Source organism: Bombina bombina, chromosome 2 (genome assembly GCF_027579735.1).
Source record: "Bombina bombina isolate aBomBom1 chromosome 2, aBomBom1.pri, whole genome shotgun sequence".
In the NCBI taxonomy this organism is placed as follows: Eukaryota; Metazoa; Chordata; class Amphibia; order Anura; family Bombinatoridae; genus Bombina; species Bombina bombina.
This window is the reverse complement of record NC_069500.1, coordinates 1,378,539,200-1,378,558,830: the sequence shown is the minus strand read 5'-3', so window position 1 is coordinate 1,378,558,830 and position 19,631 is coordinate 1,378,539,200. Positions and strand designations below refer to the sequence as shown.

Below are 19,631 nucleotides of genomic sequence, written 5' to 3'. Positions count from 1 at the left end.
TTTTGTATGTGTGGCTCTAATGTATGCCTATTTGCTCATTATGTGTGGAAATGCTGTATCATGGAAAATCTATTGGCTGTTGATTATATTGAAAATCACTCTAATGCCAACTTTATGTATGACATTTATTTGTATACCAGTAAATTGTCAAATGTATTTCTTTAGACATAATTTGTGTAAATTTAAGTATTGGCTGTGTCATCCATAGACTAAGTATATATTAAACCCCCTTCCCCCCCCCCCCCCCAAACATTGGTATATTACACAAATTCACTGTTTATCATCATTAGCGAACGCATGGGTTTAGATCCAGATTAATTTTTATATCTGCCTTCTGATTAAATCAATATGCGAAAAACAAATTTTCAGCCCAAATACACCTACGTTTTGGTATAGCTTTGGCAGTGACCATAATGCACACATAAAGAATAGCTAAAACAAAAAAAAAAGAAAATTAATAGCATAAGTGTTAATATGAATGTGCAGAGTTCACCAAAAATGTGCAAACTTATCAGACATCTTTTTTTTTTTTTTTTCTTCTTCTAAAGACTGTATGTTTATAAACCTGTATATAGTGTGCTTATGATCTTCTGCAAAATAAGTTATTTGATCTTCGATCCACTGATTTGTCTTTTGGTGTGTGACATTTTCTGTTTAGTCCTGAAAGAGTAGGAAAGGAGAGGGAAAAAAAAAATAATAGTGTGTGTGTGTGTGTGTATGTGTATATATATATAATTTCTCCCCCCCCCCGAAATAGATGGCATGTCATTTGCCTTATTGTGTACAATGATATTTTGGGTATTTCACCCCTTTTTCAGACTGAGTTTAAAACCTAGCTATTGCAAGCTATTTCTGAGATTTACATAGTATTCTGCATGCACCCTGGTAGCTGCTGTTTTGGGAAATATGCTGCCTTGGGACTATATATAAAAGCCTTTTTTTTTTTTTTTTTTTTTTTTTTTTTTTTTTCTTCTATATCTATATATTCCAGCACAAAAAGCAGGCACTCTCCAGAATTTGAATCACCAAATTACTTTATTCCAATATTGTGATGTTTCAGGGTTTAGACTTTATTTTGCGTTAAAGCAATTGAAATGGTTAAAGGGATACTGTACCCAAAAATTTTCTTTCGTGATTCAGATTGAGCATGAAATTTTAAGCAACTTTCTAATTTACTCCTATGATCAAATTTTCTTCATGCTCTTGGTATCTTTATTTGAAATGCAAGAATGTAAGTTTAGATGCCGGCCCATTTTTTGGTGAACAACCTGGGTTGTCCTTGCTGATTGGTGGATAAATTCATCCACCAATACAAAAGTGCTGTCCAGAGTACTGAAACCAAAAAAAAGCTTAGATGCCTTCTTTTTCAAATAATGATAGCAAGAGAACGAAGAAAAATTGATAATAGGAGTAAATTAGAAAGTTGCTTAAAATCGCATGCTCTTTCTGAATTACAAAAGAAAAAAATTGGGTACAGTGTCCCTTTAATGTTCATACAGAACCTTTGCCTTGTGCTGATTATCTTCTCTGAGCTATCTAATTGTCTGCAAGAAATGTACAAATCTGGGTATTTTTAGAACATTTTATAAACCAAAAGATGAGTATTGTGAAGAGTTTAGTTTATGTCTGCACTTTTTTTTGTATTATCAATGTACTGTTCTATATTTGACTCTGTAGAACACACGCTAGTCTATATCATGTGACTAATTCTGCATATGCTGAGCTTTTTTGATTGATGCTAAAATGTTTCTCATTGAATATCACTGTTTAGAATATTACAATCTATACATTTTTTTTTTTTTTTTTTTTTTTTTTTTTTTTTTTTTTTTCTGCTACAAATTTTATAGGAAGCATTTGAAAAACTATTGATTTCATTTATGTTGCAACCTTGCCTGCTATTCTGTGATATAAAAGGACCTAAAACTCAATATTGGAAAGCACATGAATGTATTTCAGTTTGTAATAGAAGTATTTTTGCAATGCCGTTGTATTAGCAAACCTGTTTGTAGTATAGTGTGTGTGTACACGTGCACCCTTATTCAACAACTGTGCCTGCTCAGAGAGATGCTAGTTAAATCTATTCTCTATGATGCAGACTTGGTTATAGCCAATCAGAGCTTGATTACAAGCGCAGTAAGAATATGTACCTGTTTGCCTTGCACAGAAAACGTTACCTAACACTTTTGTATTGGAATACTGCTTCTATTCAAAATTAGAAAGCGCTCATGTATTTCAATTGTTGAATATCCATTGTAAAGGAACGATCAAAATTTAAATGCACATAGATAAACTAGGTATTTGAATAGAAACACATTTACAATATATTCTGTATGTGTGGGCAAAAATGATTCTAGTAAAAGTTATCTCTGTTTTAGTGTTAACATTTTTCTCTACATGTGAAGCATAGTTATATATTCTCAATGCACCAGTATTTTAAATACTGCAGCTGCGTAGAGTGCCAGTGGGGCTTGTATCATGTCGGATCAATTTGTTAATTGCCATTACCAGATGGTGCAAGTGCTGTGTTAAAAATGCTGATGCACTGTGCATACTTAAATACATTTTTGCAACAACTATAGATTTATATTAGAAGCATTTTTGCTAATACATGTATATTACAAAAATGCTTCTATTCAAAACTGAAATGCATCCATGCAGATTCTAATTTTGTCTCGAATGTCCCTTTTTAACACCAACTTGGAAACTTTCAGATAGCATTCGGTCATTTGTGACGTTTTGCATTGCTGTAACTCTGTAAAGCTCTATTTTCAGTGATTCAGTATTTGTTGGTTGTGTGAGTGCATTGTATGCAACAAGAGTGCAGTTCCATTGTTATCGTGAGCATATACTTTAAAGGGACATAAAACCCAAATGTTTCAATTCGTGATTCAGATAGAGAATGCAATTTTAAACATTTCAATTTACTTCTATTATCTAATTTACTTTATTCTTTAGATATTCGTTATTGAAGAAATAGCAATGCCAATGGGTGAGCCAATTGCACAAGGCATCTATGTGCAGCCACCAATCAGCAGCTACTGAGTCTATTTGGAATGCTTTTCAACAGAGTATATCAAACAAATGAAGCAAATTAGATAATAGAATTAAATTGGAAAGTTGTTTAAAATTTCATAGTGTTTCTGAATCCTGAATGGAAACATTTGGGTTTTATGTCGCTTTAATACACATGGTTATTTGAGGTTTATTCATGCTTTGCAATCAATGATCCACTCTTCAGTACTCTAGACTTGTCTTTGCATGCATGATAATTAGAGGAGTTAAAAATATGTATACGAGCCAGACTGTGTTCAGTCACCAGGGTCAAAGTTCTATAGGTACAGGAAACCCAGAACTCTTATGATTCAGAGCATACAATATTTTAAAACAACTTTCTAATTTAATTCTATTATCAAATTTGCATTGAATTTAGGTGCAACAATGTACTACTGGGAGCTAGCTGAGCACATCAGGCAAGCCAATGATGAGGCATATATGCACAGCCACCAATCAGCCGCTAGCTCACAGTAGTGCTTTGTTGCTCCTGAGCATACCTAGGTTTTTGTTGCAACAAAAGATAACAAGAGAACAAAGCACATTTTGTTAACAGAAGTAAGTTGGAAATTTGTTTAAAATGACATGTTCTATCTAGATCATGGAAGGTTTCATAGCCCTTTTAATGAGTTTGGGGATTTTTTTTTTTTTTTTTTATGCCCACCAAAGAGATCTCACATTTTTCATCAGGGAATTCCAATAAGAAGGGGAACTGTGCATAATCAGCCGTTTTATTGGTAACAAAATCTGGAAGGAGACAATAGTAATGTAAAGCAAATCGGCTTTTGGTGAAATGATGATATATTTCTGTTTAATTTAGGAGTGGTACTTGCAATTACTATCTAGGAGTTAAACCTCTGCACTAGCATTTATTCACTGTACTCTTCGCTGATTATCTCATAAGAGCCGCTCTAGTTGACTGGGTTATTTGCTGCTGGCAATATTTTAATGTTAAAAGATCTAATGGAAAAGGATTTGCTCAACATGTTACATGAGTGAAACAGGATCTAGTAGCATGTAGTAGAAAAATAATTAGAGTATATGGTGTGTTGATATTCACCCTAGAATACTGAGTTTAACCCCCACAAATGAGTTAAACACATAGATAAAAGTCCCACTTGTAAGTTGCAAGAGCTGAACAAAGCCAGTGGTTGGACCACGTGACTGCTGCTTCCAGTTAGCTTAATTACTGTTTCCTGCTTGAGACCAGCAGTTCTCTGTAGTTCCCCAGCAGGACTTTAATTATTTGTTTAGCCTTTTTCGTCTGTGAAATACAAAGTTGCAGGATGAGTAGTGAACACAAACTACTTTGTCTGAGTCCTGAAAAATTTAAATTTAAAAGTGTTTTTTTTTTTTTTATTTCTATGTCTGCTCAACTCTTTTTAGCTGGGATTATTTTTGGTTATCTCATCCTATTTACGCCTTTGTGTGATTTCCGTGCTGACGAGTTTACGTCCTATTTCATAATCTACAGGGATGTCCTGGTTTGACCCTAGCACCAGCTATCAGTCGTACAGTAAGTCATAAAGGAAGTTGCTTAAGATTTAGAAATATTCAGTTGAGTCATTCCTCTTCACCTGTATACTGTGTGGGTTAGGTTTGTTCTTTGGGTTGGTTTATGAGAGGATTAAAGTGCTTAGGTTTTCTATTAAATAAAACTAATATATCACAGAGGAGCCGCATAGCATAAACAAGCAGAGAGATCTAGGGTCCCAAGATTATGTATTTATTTTTAATTTAAAATGAAATAGTCTGAGCTAAAAATGCAATTAAAATGTGTTTTTTCTTTCTTTCATGATTCAGGGTATATGCTTTAAAAATACGACAGAAAAGTTGGGCTTTGTTCTGTTAATATCCTTATTTAAAAAAAATGGGTAGGTAGGCTCAAGAGTATGTATGAAGCACTATACCTCATGACATTTATAAACTTTTTGTAAAAAAAAATTGTATGCTTTTGTCTGTCTGAATTGTTTACTTGTTATAACCCCTCATGTTGTCATTAGATGCACACCTCGCCCTGCCTACAATTAGGGACATAAAACATTTTGGGCTAAATTACAAGTGCCACGCTAACTGTTGCGCGCAAGCAAAAAAGGGTTTATCAGGTTTTTCGCTCGTATTACAAGTTGAAAGTAAATGCTATCACTTGAGCTCAATTGAAGTTAACACGCGTCGGGTTAGCACTACCTCAGATCTCTAGTTAACTGTTTAGCAAAACAAAGTCTCACAAAACACATCAAAAATACATATAGTATGTATGCATACAGTATCTCACAAAAGTGAGTACACCTCACATTTTTTTTAAAATATTTTTTCATGTGACAACACTGAAGAAATTACATTTTGCTGCAATGTAAAGTAGTGAGTGTACAGCCTGTATAAATAACAGTGTAAATTTGCTGTCCCCTCAAAATAACTCAACACACAGCTATTAATGTCTAAACCGTTGGCAACAAAAGTGAGTACGCCCCTATGTGGAAATGTCCAAATTGGGCCCAAAGTGTCTATTTTGTGTGGCCACCATTATTTTCCAGCACTGCCTGAACCCTCTTGGGCATGGAGTTCACCAGAACTTCACAGGTTGCCACTGGAGTTCTCTTCCACTCCACCCTGACAACATCACAGAGCTGGTGGATGTTAGAGACCTTGCGCTCCATCGTTTTCTGTTTGAGGATTCCCCACAGATGCTCAATAGGGTTTAGGTCTGGAGACATGCTTGGCCAGTCCATCACCTTTACCCTCAGCTTCTTTAGCAAGGCAGTGGTCGTTTTTCAGGTGTGTTTGGGGTCGTTAACATGTTGGAATACTGCCCTGCGGCTCAGTCTCCGAAGGGAGGGGATCATGCTCTGCTTCAGTATGTCACAGTACATGTTGTCATTCATGGTTCCTTCAATGAACTGTAGCTCCCCAGTGCCGGCTGCACTCATGCAGGCCCAGACCATGACACTCCCACCTGCATGCTTGACTGTAGGGAAGACACACTTGTCTTTGTACTCCTCACCTGGTTGCCGCCACACACACGCTTGACACCATCTGAACCAAATAAGTTTATCTTGGTCTCATCGAACCACAGGACACAGTAATCCATGTCCTTAGTCTGCTTGTTTTTAGCAAACTGTTTGCAGGGTTTCATGTGCATCATCTTTAGAAGAGGCTTCCTTCTGGGACGACAGCCATGCAGACCAATTTGATGCAGTGTGCGGTATATGTTCTGAGCACTGACATGCTGACCCCTCATCCTTTCAACCTCTGCAGCAATGCTGGCAGCACTAATACGTCTATTTCCCAAAAACAACCTCTGGATATGATGCTGAGAACGTGCACTCAACTTCTTTGGTCGACCATGGTGAGGCCTGTTCTTGGTGGAACCTGTCCTGTTAAACCGCTGTATGGTCTTGCCCACCTTGCTGCAGCTCAGTTTCAGGGTCTTGGCAATCTTCTTATAGCATAAGCCATCTTTATGAAGAGAAACAATTCTTTTTTCAGATACTCAGAGTTCTTTTCCATGAGGTACCATACTTAACTTCCAGTGACCAGTGTGAGAATAACAGCAAATTTAACACACCTACTCCCCATTCACAACTGAGACCTTGTAACCCTAGCGAGTCACATGACACCGGGGAGGGAAAATAGCTAATTGGGCCCAATTTGGACATTTCCACTTAGGGGTGTACTCACTTTTGTTGCCAACAGTTTAGACATTAATGGCTGTGTATTGAGTTATTTTGAGGGGACAGCAAATTTACACTGTTATACAGGCTGTACACTCACTACTTTACATTGTAGCAAAGTGTCATTTCTTCAGTGTTGTCGCATGAAAAGATATAATAAAATATTTTAAAAAATGTGAGGGGTGTACTCACTTTTGTGAGATTGTATACATGCGAAAAGATGCTCAGTATATGTCATGTAAGTACTATGTAATAGGGGATTATCCATGCTTGAAATCCATAAGAGATATAGAATCAATATCAGGTCCCGCACTCTCCGCTGTGAAAACACAAACTTCTTTAATTGAACTGTGACGTTTCAGGGTAGTTGGGGCCCTTGCCTCAGACTGATAACAAATATAGTGCAACTTACTTACCTTAAATACCCTTCACAATGTACTGTGAATGCTAAACACCTGCAGCTTCTCATCTGCGCAACTGAGCATTCTCAGATAACTACGGTGGCTGCATTGGGACAAACAACTAAAAGGAAAGTTAAAAATGGGAAAATGCCTGACATTACAATGTTCATATAAACAAAAATGTAACCTAAGTAGCCCTGATATATGTGATAAATAACTCGTCTTCACAATATGTAACAAAACTAGCAAAAACAAAAATTGGCTACAAATAAATATTACATCTTAACTAATGAGGGGAATAAGTAAGATGTTACTTGCAAAAATACAGGCAGATAATGAATATCAAGTGTAATTATGAAATCCATACCCTGTAACAGGGCATAATTAATTTGACCAGGGAGACAAATGGAACCTACCTACCGCAAAAATTGCTTTAACTAGGTGGGAATATGTCAAAAAGACATAACAATTATGAATACAATCTTAATCATCCCTGTATAATCTAATAACTGACAGACTATGAAAGTATGACCTTCAAATTAGTATGAATCTATAGCTAGCTGTACTACACAATATACTATTACATGTAAAATATGTACAAACAGGATCATTACAAGTAACATTGCATATAAAAATGGGTATTAAGGCCCCTAGGTTTTAAAGTATCTAAGGTGTAAATCCACCTGGTCTCTCTTTTTTGCAACAGTTTGGCCCTTTTTACCCCCTTTCAGTAAGGGAGGGACGTGATCAATGATCACGTATTACAAATTGGCCACAGTATGTTTGGCAGACAAAAAGTTTCTAGCCACTGGCTGATCACTTTCAACATTTGCTAGGGCAGCACGTATGGATGCCCTGTTATTGGCCATACGGGTGCGTAGATCATCATTCGTTTTGCCAACGTAATATCTGCCACAGCAACAATGCAGCATGTACACTATAAACTTGGTAGTACCTGTGTGACTCTGTGCTTAATGGCATAGCGTTTTGTTGTGCCATGGGTGGACAAAATGGGTGGTTTGTACCAACCCATTACAGGTAGTGCAACCCATACACTTAAAACAACCATGTTTAGGCTTCCCTAACCAAGTCTTGTTGGTATAAATTTGGACATTGTCAGGACGCATCAAGTAGTCCCTCAAAGATCTTGAACGTTTATAACCAACCCTCGGATGGATGGTATTCTTAAAGGATAAGCGTTCATCTGTGTTGATGATATGCCAATTCTCCTGTAGACTACTGGGTGTTTGCCACTTGTCAGGAGAATATGTGGTCACAAACATCATCCTTGAAGCCACATCAGGTGTGTCTAAGCTGGTTCAATGCTTCAGCTTGTGTCAATGTGGACATAGTAGATTTGATATTCTGAATGGTTTTACCTTTATATCCACTTTGGATAAACTTGTTCTCCATTTCCTGGAGTTGTTCCAACTTTTTACTTTCAGTACTGTTGTTCCGTACCACTCTCTTCAATTGGGAGATAGGCAGTGCCCTTTTAAGGGCTGGTGGATGGCAGCTCTTAGGATGGAGTTCTTATCCGTCTCCTTAGTGTATAGAGTAGTCTCTAGGCGATTACCATTCTTGAAGATTAACAAATCTAAAAACTCAATACAGGTGTCAGAAGCATTCATCTTGAATTTGGGCAAACCAGTTATCCAACTCATGTCTGGTGCCCATCCAAATGATACGCAAGATATATATATATATATATATATATATATATATATATATATATATATATATATATATATATATATTATTCTCTGATGTTTGGGTCACGAAATAGATCAGTGTCAAATAGCTCAAATTCTGCCATAAAGATGTTGGCATATGATGGGGCCATATTCGACCCTATCACCTTTCCAGAAATCTGTAAGTAAAATTTCCGTTCAAAATGGAAATAATTACATTCCAGGCAGAATTCGAGAAGACGTTATATTATCTGCACATGTGGACCCACATATGGGTATCGATTTAAATGTCTCCTTGTGGCATCCAGGCCACCTGTATGAGGAATGGCAGTATAAAGACTGGTGACATCCAGTGTCGCCAGTAAGTCAGTATTAGTGATCGTCATAGAAATTATGCAATGTTTCTTACTAAAGACTGTAGTATAGAATCCACATAGATAGCGAGGGATTATAAAACAGATCCACGAGCAGAGACGATTGGTCTCCCCGGAGGTTTCAATGGATTTTTATGTACCTTAGGCAAGGTGTAGAGGATAGGAGTTATCGGGCAATCCGTGAGTAAATAAGACGCTAGGGTTTTATCAATCCAGCCTTGTTGTTCCAAAGATTGTGTGTAATCATCAATCTCCTTCTTAAATCCCTTTATAGGATCTCCAGGTAAGGCTCTTTAGGTCTTGCTGTCATTCAATTGAAGCAAAATATCCGACCTGTAATCATCATAGTTCATAACTACCAGAGCACTCCCCTTGTCTGCTTCTCTGAAAATAAGTTTAGGACTGTTTCTCATGTTTATATGAACATTGTGAAAGTAAATCATAGTGTTTTACAAACGCTTGGATTTACTATTGAAACAAAGGGCACTTTCATTCATGACGTATAAGATACTTCATGTAGAAAACTCCTTTTTATTTGATTCAATCGATCGCTGTTGTTAGCTGCTTCGGCAGCCCACGGCTAAATTTTTTATTTTTTTGGCTAAGAGGTGACTTTTTCACCTCTTAGCCGAAAGCCGTGTGGTAAATCCGGCTTGGCACCCTTGGGAGCCGGATTTACTGCACTGCTATTGGCTAAGAGGTTAAAAAAAAAAAAAAAGTCACCTTTTTAGCTTAACTCTTTTTTTTTTTTTTTTTTTTTTTTTTTTTTTTAGCCGTGCTATGCTGTAGGAGCTAAGAGCGGCGATTGAATCAACTAAAGGAGCTTTCTACATGAAGTATCTTATACTTCATGAATAAAAGTGCCCTTTTATTTGTGTCAATGGTAAAGCCTAGTGTTTTTAAAACGCTAGGATTTACTTTATCTTTGCTTTAGTTGTTTGTCCCAATGCAGCCACTGTAGTTATCTCTGAGCATGCTCAGTTGCGCAGATGAGAAGCTGCAGGTGTTTAGCATCCACAGTTCATGTGGAGGGTATTTAAGGGTAGTAAGTTGCACTATTTATGTTATCTGCCTGAGGAAGGGGCTAACTACCCTAAAACATCACAGTTCAATTAAAGAAGTTTGTGTTTTCACAGCGGAGAGTGCGGAACCTGTTTATTTAATTTGTTTACTTTTCCTACCCAGAGCACCCCGAAAGTTTGAAGTTTATTGTGTGTGTATATATTAGGGTTGCACGATACCATTTTTTTTTTAAGACCGAGTACAAGTACCGATACTTGTTTTCAAATACTCGCCGATACCAATTACCGATACTTTTTTTTTTTATGTCATGTGACAGTTTACCAAGCACAATACAGACTAATTATTTAAGATCCCTTCTTTATAATTATGAAGGACTGTAGCTCAAAAGACATTATGAAATAATAAAACAGGTTTTATTTGTCACAAAGTTCACAGAACATGTTTAGAAATAAAAATATTAAAATAAAATATATTAACAACAATAAATAACAAATATAAAATTGCAACCAACCAAAAGTGCCATACAGTAAAAAATAGAACAGAATACTGTTTAATCATGGTGAACAACACTATGGGCTAGATTACATTTGACTGGTAAGCTTTACCAGTGCTCTCATTACACGTCCTACTCCATTAAAGGCTATGGAGTTGGAAATGTGAACAGAGCATTGGTAAAGTTTACCAATCAAATGTAATCTAAATCTAGTCCTATAATTGCAGGATGAGTGTTCATTGGGATTAACTTAATTTTTCCTATGAGTACTCTAACTGCAATTATATAAGCTAAGATGTTCCTCAGAGTACAGTAAGTTTTGAACATAATTGTGCAAGATGAGAACTAGCAGTATAAAAGGCAATCTAGCAATTAGAATAATTTTTCAAAAGTTAGTGGCAAGTTCTTTTTAAGGAACAGAACAGAAGCATCTCTGCATGTTCAGCTATAAGTCTGTTTTTGCTATCAGTAAGGAGGTTCAACTTTCCACACTACTGCATGGGGCAGAAAGATATTTTTGGGCCATTTTAGCCAGAGCTGTAAATCTCAGTTTATTAACTGCCCAGTACTTCAGGGGTTTGTCTGAACGCAGTACAGTGATCTCTCCTACAATAATACAAATAAGAGCAATTTGTATTGGCAGAACAGTAGTAAACAATTTTTAGTTTAGTCTCCACTCCAGCTTTAAATTAAATGGGAACATGCAGTTTGAAAAAAAACACCACAAGCATATGGGTAGTAAGTGGAGGTATCGGTTTAAGTATCGGTGCATTTGCACGAGTACAAGTACTCATTCAAGTACTTGGTATCGGTACCGATACTAGTCTCGGTATCGGTGCAACCCATATATATATATATATATATATATATATATATATATATATATATATATATATTTATATTCATTCATTTTTATAGTCGGCTGTCATTCCAGGACCGGTCCTATTTTATATAATGTTTAATTTTTCTAGTGACTCTTTGTTTACTGCCTTTGTTGCGAGTCCATACCTGATATTGTGTATTAATAAATTTGTATTTTGATACTTAAATTTTGAGATTGTTGCATATTTTTTCAAAAGAGTGCTGAATTCAATGTCTTTAAAACAGTGCTATTATTATGTACCACTGTCTTTCTTTTTTAAGTAGTCTATAAAATCTATACTTATTCTAAATCTACATTTGACTGGAAAATGCAACAGCATGTATCAATATAAACGGCATCTTAATTACATATTAGCACCAATATTTCAGACCTTTTGAAACCTTATACAGTATAATAGATTAATACCTGTAAAGTTGATAAATGGGTACAGACATCAAACTCGTGGTTAAGGAGAGAGACCTTCCATTTTACCTCTCTGTCACATGTCAACCCTTTGAATTTATTTTAAAAAAAAATGGCACGTAGTAAATTATAGGGAGAGGTAAAGTCTTAGTAGGTTCCCTCAGCTGCAATGAAAACTCTCTGATACCTGATGATCACTATTCCTAATGTGGTTCACCTACATCACACAGAGGAAGTCTCGCACTCGCTTGCAAGTACACAGCTTAGATTAAAAGCAAAAATGTAAGAGTTAGTTACCGCATTTGTCCAAATGAGTCAAGTCCAGGAACCACGTCATGGTCTCTTCCCATCCTGGATCCCTAATACAGGTAACCACTCAAGGGTGCACATGCTTATGTAATCTCCCTAGACACATACAAAACGCTTAAGTGGACTGCACTCTCAGACTGGACCGGGTACACATTCTATGACTCTTAAAAATGCACATCCCTGGGTGCTCAATAGCACTCGCAGGTAGCTGTACAATCCCCATAGAGCCCCAGGCAGCTAACCCCAGACAAGTCTAGGTGCAAAGCCCATAGGGAAAATTACTAAACAGAGGAAGTCTGGCCCTCACTTGCAAGTACACAGCTAATATTAAAAGCAAAAATGGAAGTTAGTTACCACATTTGGTCAAATGGGTCAAACCCAGGAACCACGTATGTTCTATCCGAATCATGAATGTCTAATTATGACTTTACTGTCCCTTTTAATGGTTATTGTATATAGTAGGCAGTAGAGAATGTTTAAATTTGAGCAGGATAGTTAAATGGATAGTCTAGTCAAAATTAAACTTTTTTTTATTCAGATCGTGCATGCAACTTTCTAATTTACTCCTATTACTTTTTTTTCTTCGTTCTCTTGATATCTTCATTTGAAAAAGCAGAAATGTAATCTTAGGAGCCGGCCCACTTTTGGTTCAGAACATGGGTAGCGCTTGCTGATTGGTGGCTCGTAAGTTTATATTCCTGCTTTTTTTAAATAAAGAGCAGGCAATTTTTTTTTTATTTTTTTTTTAAATATTGTATTGTGCTCGTTTTTCTTTTCCTATATTTGATAATCTCTTGATATATCAATATTTTATGTAAAATAAATACTTCTGTTAATCATTAATCGAGTTGCCTTTCTTGTTCTAGGAGGTTATGACTCTTAGGTAAAATATGGACATTTAGATCTGTGTCTCTTTTCTGCTTGGATCCATTACTACTGGATACTATTGTCACTGCTAATGGCTGTACAAGATCATGCTTTATGTGTCTGTATACATTGTCTTATCCTAACAATAAAATATAGACCTAGCCTTTTTCATTGCGTGATTCATATGCATGGCAGAACATTGCTTTTAATCTGTTTTAATCCTGATTGGTAGATGTCACTTCTGTTAACATGTTGCTAGTTTGTGCAGAGGGAATTATAAATTGATATTATTACTTCATATTCCTCCCCCTGGGTGTAGTTCCATTTATCCTTTAACAAAATCTCAGTGCTTTGCCAGAGTCCTTAGTAACAAACCTACTGTGTGCTTGTTCTCTACGCTCTCCATATCTTTCCTGTGCCCATTCCTGCTCCCTTATCAAAGTACTAAGGGTTTCTAAGAAGCACTCTGTTGCGTCAATTTATCTTGTGGCAGTGATTAACCCGGCCTCTGAGCGGTTACAAAGGACACATTCTTGCAAATATGTGCAAGTGGTGATTTGATTGATATTGAGAGAGAGAGAGAATAATATATATCTTGAAATAAACTGTAGATGGGGTACAAAATATGGATAGGAAAACTGTGTCATTATGATGACTCATGAAATCCACACAAAGGGACAGTCAAATAATTATTTTGCTGCATCTAAGGGGACATAATATGATGCATAACCTATATCTTGTTCTTCACAAATGTTGTGCTTTTTTTTTTTTTTTTTTTTGTTTCCCTCTGCTGAGAAACTTGTAAAACAACCAGTGAGCCTTTACCTCATTGATTAGTTGAGCACACTCTTACAGGTAGGAAACCCTTTTATTCAAATTGCTTTGGATCGGAAAGGGTTTGGAGTTTGGAATGCTTGCAAAATGGGACAGTTGAAGGAGGGGATGGGACCATGTGTAAACAACAATATCTTGTGTCATAATACAGCTTCTACATGTAACTAAAGGTAGTCTTATGTCACTTTTAAAAAAACCTTTTTTTTTTAAATTTGTTTTTTTTTTTTTTTTTTTTTTTTTAACCCAAAATTTTTCTTTCGTGATTCAGAGCATGAAATTTTAAGAAACTTTCTAATTTGCTCCTATTATCAAATTTTCTTCATTCTCTTTGTATCTTTATTTGAAATGCAAGAATGTAAGTTTAGATGCCGGCCTGTTTTTGGTAAACAACCTGGGTTGTCCTTGATGATTGGTAGATAAATTCATCCACCAATAAAAAAAGTGCTGTCCAGAGTCCTGAACGTAAAAAAAAGCTTAGATGCCTTCTTTTTCAAATAAAGATAGCAAGAGAACGAAGAAAAATTGATAATAGGAGTAAATTAGAAAGTTGCTTAAAATTGCATGCTCTATCTGAATCAAGAAAAAAAATTTGAGTTCAGTGTCCCTTTAAAATAACAGAAAAAGTTTGCGTTTATTTTTTTTTTTATTAAAGGGCCATAATACCCAAATGTTTAAACACTTGAAAGTGCTGCAGTATAACTGTAAAAAGCTGACCAGAAAATATCACCTAAACATCTCTATGTAAAAAAAAAAAAAAGAGAGATATTTTACCTCAAAAGTTTCTCAGTAGCCACATCCCATTGTAAAGGACTTCTAAGCAACAAATCAGTATGTCTGTCATGAGATCACAGTAAGAGTTCATGACCTCGGCACTGTTGATGCTGATTGGCTGCTGTTCATTTATTCATTTTTTTAAAAAAAATTTTTTTTACCTGCAGCTGGGCAGTAACTGAAGTATAACTTTTTACACAGAACTTACTCTGCTTAGCTGAGGAAATTGTGAGGTAAAATATCTTCCTTTTTTTATATAGAGATGCTCAGGTGATTATATGCTAAATCACTTGAAACTAATGCAGTATAACTGTAAAAAGCCGACCGGAAAATGAGTATTATGTCCCTTTAAGTTTAGATTTTGAAATTCCGAATTGGGGACTATGTACCTGTATTACGACAGCATTACACTATTGGTGGCTACCTTTTTAAAATATCTAGTTAGCCAATCACAAGACACAAATATGTGCAGGCACCAATCACCAGCTAGCTCCCACTAGTATAGGATATGTTTGTATTAATTTTCATCAATGGATACCAAGAAAACCATAGCACATTTTAAAAATAAAAGTGATTTTAAAACTATGTATTAAAATGAACTGCTCTGGTTCTTGCAAGTTTAATTTGGACTTTCCTATCCCTTTAAGTATTTTATGTTTATGCAATTAAGTTGTGCTTTTTGGATAAAGTAACATTTATAAATAACATAAAATATTCTACTATTGGGAAGTTATTACTGCGAAATCCAGCTACTTCATATCACCCACCAGGCAACCGTTTCTGTGGGAAAAGTCTAATTGTAAAATTCCCCATACATGTCAGGTCATTTAAAGGGATATGAAACTCAACATTTTTTTTTTTCTTTTATGATTCAGATAGAACATGCAATTTTATACAACTTTCTCATTTACTTCTTTTATGACTTCTTCATTGTCTTGGTGTCTTTTGTTGAAAAGCAGTGACATAAGCTTAGGAGGTGGCCCATTTGTGGAGCTCTATATGGCAGCAGCTTTGCAAGAATGTTATCCATTTGCAAGAGCACCATTTCCTGCCATGTAGAGCTCCAGATCCGTACCTACATATCTCTTCAACATAGAATAGGAACAAAGCAAATTTGATAATAGAAGTCAATTTAAAACTTTTTTTTTTTATGCTCTGAATCACAAAAGAAGTGTTCCACATTTGTAATGCAGCCTTTACGTGTATGTGCCTTGTGCTTACTGCCATCGTTCCGTGATAGAAAAGGTGTATGATCTACTGGATTTGGTGTGAGGCACTACCTTTTTTTATTTTTTTATTATAGAATTGTAAAACAGCAGGTTGAATAATGATGATTCAGCGTGACATAGGTTCTTGTCATAATCACTCCCTGGAACAATTTTATTGTGACTGAGGCAACCACATTCTTGGAAGTGCATAATGTCAACATATAGCATGCGTCATTGTAGCAGTAACAGTTCCTCCCTCTTGCTTTTACAAATCTAGTGCCTGTAGGAAACTTAAAGGGATATCTAGAGTTATGGTCTGTTTTATATATATAAAAAAGCATGTTTTCTGCAATCTATTGTTTTTAGGAGCTTGCATCCCAAACAGATTAGTGTAGCTGAAAGCCACTTCCTACTGATTTAGCAAATCTGACTCTTGTTCCTTTAGGACAAAATAAACCAGAATTCTACTACTGCAGAGCACTTTGCAGTATAAAGATTTTTTTTTACTCTAGTGCTTAGATATACTTGTCAAACAGACCCCGCATGCTCCTTGTCCCTTCAAGTCATACTTTGGGCTCGATTTTATTAAGTTCGCCCCTTTCTGCCCCAGCTTGATAAATTGACATTTGGATGGCAGGCTTTTAGGCATTCATGAATTGTTGGTTTGGCCATTTATTCTCGTGAGATATATATATATATATATATTTTAAATTTCCGGATTAGGGAATATATATACCTGTATTACTTAAATGTTCTTATTTGCTATGTCTACCATCTTGTACAAATCCAAGTAAGAAAATTGTATGCATTAAAGGGATATAACCCCCCCCCCCCCCCGATTCAGAGCGTGTGGTTTTTTTTTTTTTTTTTTTTTGAAAAAGCAGGGACATATGCTTAGGAACAGTCTCATTTTTAGGAGCACTATATGGCAGAAGTTTTGCACAAATGTTATCCATGAGCAAGAGCACTAGATAGCAGCGCTATTTCCTGCCATATAGTGATCCAGATGCCTACCTAGGTATCTCCAAAACAGAATATCAAGGGAACAAAGCAAATTTGATAATAGAAGTCAATTGGAAACTTTTATTAAACTTATTCTCTGTCTGAATCGTAAAATACATTTTTGGGGGTTTATATCCCTTTAAGTACAACTGAAATTTTACATTTCTCTCCATATATGACTGCAAATTCCCTAGTAGAGTGTAGCCAATAATATTGCAGTCTGAGATATCAGGTTGATGTGTGAAATATGCTTTGAATCAACCACTATAGAAGCCTCTGTTCTCAGACAGCTAAACTCACAAACACTGATGATATTTGGTTACAAACATGGGGGCTGAGATCCAAGGGTTTGTTTTTCATTGGGGATGATGATGATTTGTATATCTAGTATGAAGCAGTCATAATTCAGAGAGCTCTGTTAACTGAATTACAAATTTAACGCATAACCTTTTTTGAAGCGCCAGAACCACCTGTCCCTGCCTGTGTATAACCATTTATAATTCATGGGAAAACAACCTCTGTTTAAAGCTATAGTTTTTTTTGTTTTTTTTTTTTTTTTGTTTTTTTTTCTGACAAATTCTAGATGAAGACACATAAAGCTGAGTGAGCACAAAACCAATACAGTATCTTAGTAATTCTGAACTTGTACTATGATTCCCCACTGGTATTCGCACGATTCAGTACAATGCAGAAGCTGTTGTGTAATCAGTGATTTTTTTTTTTGTATGATCATGTGGGAAATAATAAAACATACATTTCAGATCAAGCCTCAACACTGAGCAGAAAACTGCTCCCTAATGACGTAATACTTGTTCTCACTTAAAGGGACATGAAGCACAATTTTTTTTTTTTTTTTCATGATTCATATACAGAATACCTTTTTTCTTTCATGTAATTAACAAGAGTCCATGAGCTAGTGACGTATGGGATATACATTCCTACCAGGAGGGGCAAAGTTTCCCAAACCTTAAAATGCCTATAAATACACCCCTCACCACACCCACAAATCAGTTTTACAAACTTTGCCTCCAAGGGAGGTGGTGAAGTAAGTTTGTGCTAGATTCTACGTTGATATGCGCTCCGCAGCAAGTTGGAGCCCGGTTTTCCTCTCAGCGTGCAGTGAATGTCAGAGGGATGTGAGGAGAGTATTGCCTATTGAATGCAGTGATCTCCTTCTACGGGGTCTATTTCATAAGGTTCTCTGTTATCGGTCGTAGAGATTCATCTCTTACCTCCCTTTTCAGATCGACGATATACTCTTATATTTACCATTACCTCTACTGATTCTCGTTTCAGTACTGGTTTGGCTTTCTACAAACATGTAGATGAGTGTCCTGGGGTAAGTAAGTCTTATTTTCTGTGACACTCTAAGCTATGGTTGGGCACTTTATTTATAAAGTTCTAAATATATGTATTCAAACATTTATTTGCCTTGACTCAGAATGTTCAACTTTCCTTATTTCCAGACAGTCAGTTTCATATTTGGGATTATGCTTTAATTATCATATTTTTTCTTACCTCAAAAATTTGACTTTTTCCCTGTGGGCTGTTAGGCTCGCGGGGGCTGAAAATGCTTCATTTTATTGCGTCATTTTTGGCGCGGACTTTTTTGGCGCAAAAATTCATTTCCGTTTCCGGCGTCATACGTGTCGCCGGAAGTTGCGTCATTTTTTGACGTTATTTTGCGACAAAAATGTCGGCGTTCCGGATGTTGCGTCATTTTTGGCGCAAAAAGCATTTAGGCGCCAAATAATGTGGGCGTCTTTTTTGGCGCCAAAAAATATGGGCGTCGCTTTTGTCTCCACATTATTTCAGTCTCATTTTTCATTTGCTTCTGGTTGCTAGAAGCTTGATGTTTGGCATTTTTTTCCCATTCCTGAAACTGTCTTATAAGGAATTTGATCTATTTTGCTTTATATGTTGTTTTTTCTCTTACATATTGCAAGATGTCTCACGTTGCATCTGAGCCAGAAGATACTACAGGAAAACCTCTGCCTGCTGGATCTACCAAAGCTAAGTGTATCTGCTGTAAACTTTTGGTAGCTATTCCTCCAGCTGTTGTTTGTATTAAATGTCATGACAAACTTGTTAATGCAGATAATATTTCCTTTAGTGATGTACCATTGCCTGTTGCAGTTCCCTCAACATCTAAGGTGCAGAATGTTCCTGATAACATAAGAGATTTTGTTTCTGAATCCATAAAGAAGGCTTTGTCTGTTATTTCTCCTTCTAGTAAACGTAAAAAGTCTTTTAAATCTTCTCTTTCTACAGATGAATTTTTAAATGAACACCATCATTCTGATTCTTTGGACTCTTCTGGTTCAGAGGATTCTGTCTCAGAGATTGATGCTGATAAATCTTCATATTTATTTAAGATGGAATTTATTCGCTCTTTACTTAAAGAAGTACTAATTGCTTTAGAAATAGAGGATTCTAGTCCTCTTGATACTAATTCTATACGTTTAGATAAGGTTTTTAAAGCTCCTGCGGTTATTCCAGAAGTCTTTCCTGTTCCTAATGCTATTTCTGCAGTAATTGCTAAGGAATGGGATAGATTGGGTAATTCATTTACTCCTTCTAAACGTTTTAAGCAATTATATCCTGTTCCGCCTGACAGGTTAGAATTTTGGGACAAAATCCCTAAAGTTGAT

At 36.0% G+C, this 19,631-nt stretch overlaps 1 protein-coding gene across 4 annotated transcripts in view; it reads left to right on the top strand.

The window, feature by feature from the left end:
- Positions 1–19,631, top strand: part of SMOX (spermine oxidase) — a 127,809-nt gene that overhangs the window by 25,837 nt on the left and 82,341 nt on the right. The gene's annotated exons all lie outside the window — the stretch shown is intronic.